This window comes from Equus przewalskii, chromosome 4 (genome assembly GCF_037783145.1).
Source record: "Equus przewalskii isolate Varuska chromosome 4, EquPr2, whole genome shotgun sequence".
NCBI classification, from domain to species: domain Eukaryota; kingdom Metazoa; phylum Chordata; class Mammalia; order Perissodactyla; family Equidae; genus Equus; species Equus przewalskii.
In genome coordinates, this window is record NC_091834.1 from 38,297,131 (window position 1) to 38,301,096 (window position 3,966).

The window sequence follows — 3,966 nt, forward strand, 5'->3', positions numbered from 1 at the left end:
TAAAACAGCACAACATCCTACCTTCTAGGCCTAAGTTGATTTCAAGACTGTGTATTGCTCTTTTCTATCACTTTGAGTCACCTGAGTACCACGGCACGTTTCATCACTGCCTGCGGTTAAAGCTTAATTACAGTAGGGTGATGGCATTTTACTAGCTTTAGGACCATGAAATTGACACATCAAGTTACCCTGTCAGTGCAACCCTGAAGTCATGCCCCTTTCTGAGAACCAGGTTTAAACCTTGTGAGTGGGTGCTAAACCTCACCCAAATCCAACGTTGGGGTTGAGAGAGTGTTCTCTAATCACCTCTCCCTTTTGAACCTACTTGAGAATGAACACAGAAAGTTAGATGTGGATTAAAATGCATCTGTTTGTCTCTTATTGTTATTTTTTTATTGAGACATAATTGACATGTAACATATTAGTGTCAGGTACACGACATAATGATCTGATATACAGGAGTCCCCTCTTATTCAGGTTTCACTTTGCATGGTTTCAGTTACCTGCCATCAATTGCAGTCCAAAAATACTAAATGGAAATAAACAGTTCATAAGTTTTAAGTTGCCCACCATTCTGAGTAGCATGGTGAAATCTCACACCATCCTGCTCCATCCCACCCAGGATGTGAATCCTTGCTTTATCCAACCGATCCACCCTATATACGCTCCCTCTGGTTAGTCACTTGGTAGCCCCCTTGGTTATCAAATCGACTGTTGTGGAGGTATCATGGTGCTTGTGTTCAAGTAACCCTTATTTTACTTAATAATGGCCCCAAAGTACAAGTGCAGTGATGCTGGCAATTCAATCGTGCCAAAGAGAAGCCATGAAGTGAAAAGCTTCCTTTAAGTGAAAAGGTGAAAGTTCTTAATAAGGAAAAAATAATTGTATGCTGAAGTTGCTAATATCTACAGTAACTCTTATTACAGTATATTGCTATAATTGTTCTATTTTATTATTAGTTATCATTAATCTCTTACTGTGCCTAATTTATAAAATAAACTCTATCACAGATATGCAGGTATAGGAAAAACATAGTATACATAGGGTTCAGTACTATCTGCAGTTTCAGGCGTCTACTGGGGGTCTTGGAATGTATCCCCTGTAGATAAGGGGGACTACTGAATGTATATATTGTGAAATGATCACCACAATAAGTCTAGTTAACATCCATCACCATATATAGTTACAACGTTTTTTTCTTGTGATGAGAACTTTTGTTTTACTCTCTTAGCAACTTTCAAATATACAATACAGAGAATTATTAACTATAGACACCATGCGGTACATTACACCCCCAGAACTTATTTTATTACTGGAAGTTTGTATCTTTTGACCACCTTCACCCATTTCACCCAGCCTCCTCCACCCCCACCTCAAGTAACCGTCAATCTATTCTCTGTATCTGTGAGTTCTGGTTTTTTGTTTTGTTTTTAGTTTCCACGTAGCAGTGATATCATATGTATTTGTCTTTTCCTGACTTTTTTCACTTAGCACAATGACCTCAAGATACCTCCATGTTGTCGCAAATGGTAGAATAATATTCTTTTGATGGCTGAATAATATTCCATTGTATATACGTGCTACATTTTCTTTTTCCGTTCAACCATTGATGGACACCTAGGTTGTTTCCATATGTTGGCTATTGTGAATAATGCTGCAATGAACATGAGGATGCAGATATATTTGTGAGTTAGTGTTTTTGTTTCCTTTGGATAAATACCCAGAAGTGGAATTGCTGAATCATATGGTAGTTCTATTTTTAATTTCTTGAAGAACCTCTGTACTGTTTTCCATAGTGGCTGCATCAGTTTACATTCCCACCAACAGTGCACAACGGTTCTCTTCTCTGCATCCTTGCCAACATTTCTCTCTTGTCTTTTTGATGACAGCCATTCTAACAGGTGTGAGGTGATATCTCATGGTTTTGATTTGCATTTCCTTGATGATTAGTGATGTTGAGCATCTTTTCAAGTACCTGTATGTCTTCTATGGAAAAATGTCTGTTCAGATCCTCTGCCCTTTTTTAAAATCAGATTGTTTTTTTGAGGTTTAGTTGTATGAATTTTTTATATATTTTGGATATTAACCTCTTACCAGATATATGATTTGCAAATATTTTCTCCCACTCAGTCGGTTGCCTTTTCATTTTGTTGATTATTTCCTTTGCCATGCAGAAGCTTTTGAGTTTAATGTTGTCCCACCTCTTTGTTTTTGCCTTTGTTGCTTTTGATTTTGGTATCAAATCCAAAAAGTCATCGCCATGACCAAGGTCAAGGAGCTTACCACCTGTTTTCCTCTAGGAGTTTTATGGTTTAAAGTCTTACTTGAAGTCTTCAATCCATTTTGAGTTGATTTTTGTGTGTGGTGTAAGATAGGGCCCAGTTTCATTTTTTTGTACGTGACTGACCAGATTTCCCAGCACCATTTATTGAAGGGACTGTCCTTCCCCCATTGTATGTTCTTAGCTTCTTTGTCATAAATTAATTAACCATCTAGGCATGGATTTATTTCTGGCCTCTCTATTCCATTTCATTGATCTATGTGTCTGTTTTTATGCCAATACCATACTGCTTTGATTACTATAGCTTTGTAATCAGTTTGAAATCAGGAAGCATGATGCCTCCAGCTTTTTTGTTCTTTCTCAAGATTACTTTGGCTACTCAGGGTCTTTTGTGGTTCCATACAAATTTTAGGATTGTTTGTTCTATTTCTGCGAAAAATGACATTGGAATTTTAGTAGGGATTGCATTGAATCTGTAGATTACTTTGAGTAGTATTATAGTAAAATAAATATAAGTAATATGAACAAGTTCTCTCTAGTTAACGTTTGTATTTTTATATCAAACCAGTGGAGTATCTGTAGTCAGTTCACTGTGGGCCATGGAATTCCCCATAGATTTACAGACTTGCTCTTGACCCTGATGCAGATGGACTTCTGGAATTCAAGAGCTAGAGTGAAGGCATGGATGGCATTCTGTTGCCAGCAGGCCTCAGTAAGAAAGTACAAGGCAATGTGCTGGGCAGTGAAAGAGCAGTGGCCTTCACTTCCATCTCCCTAATGCTACAGGGGAGAGAAGGGGAGAGTTTCCTCACCGGAGTTCCCCTGAGAGGACAAGCCCTTGTTAGACGGGCCACGCTATGAAAGTGGCGTAAGCTGGAGAATGGTTTCCCTCTGCGCTCCCCAGCTTCTCATTCTATTAACCAGTTGCATTTAACAACCAAACCTGTGGGGTCCAGTGGGGTGGCTGGCACACTTGGAGAGGGGGCCACCTATCTCTTGGTGAGGCGGGTCTGAACATCTCCTTGTGAGGCATCTCCCCAACAACATGCACTGCTCTTTTGTCTATTTTATGGACTAAAACAGCGATGGGAAGTTTAGCTTTTATCTTCAGAAACCTCCAAACTGGGTCATATTAGGATGTTAATTAATTCCCAAAATACTCCATAGTCTGGGCCAAAATTTTATCCCATTTACTATTTCAATCTCAAATTATGCCCAACAAGGGACACATGAGGTTGCATAGACAAATTTAGAAATCCATATGATATGGAAGCCACGTTAGAATGTATGAGCGCCCTATATTATTAAATTCTGTAGGAGAAATTAAAGGTAAAAGAAATGCATTTTTGAATTAGGTCAAAGTTTAAAATTTTATCCTCTCTAGTTTCTTATTCCATTAAGTCTAGCTCAGCAGGGTGTCACTGCCATCTGGGTGGAGTAAGGTTCCCTTAAGCTTGGGCTGTCTGGCCCTGACGGGACGATGGTACTTTCTTCAGCATCTCCAAAATGTAATTGAACTAACCGCAGTCTCTCGTGTGTCCCACTTCTTTTAAAAAACCAGAGTCAATAGAACACATAAGAATGTTACAGCTACACACACCCACTATCCCCTGCACCCCTTAAAGATTTTAACCAAGCAAAATGACGCTCCTAAGCCTTTGTGTGTGGTATGCATCAGTTAGTA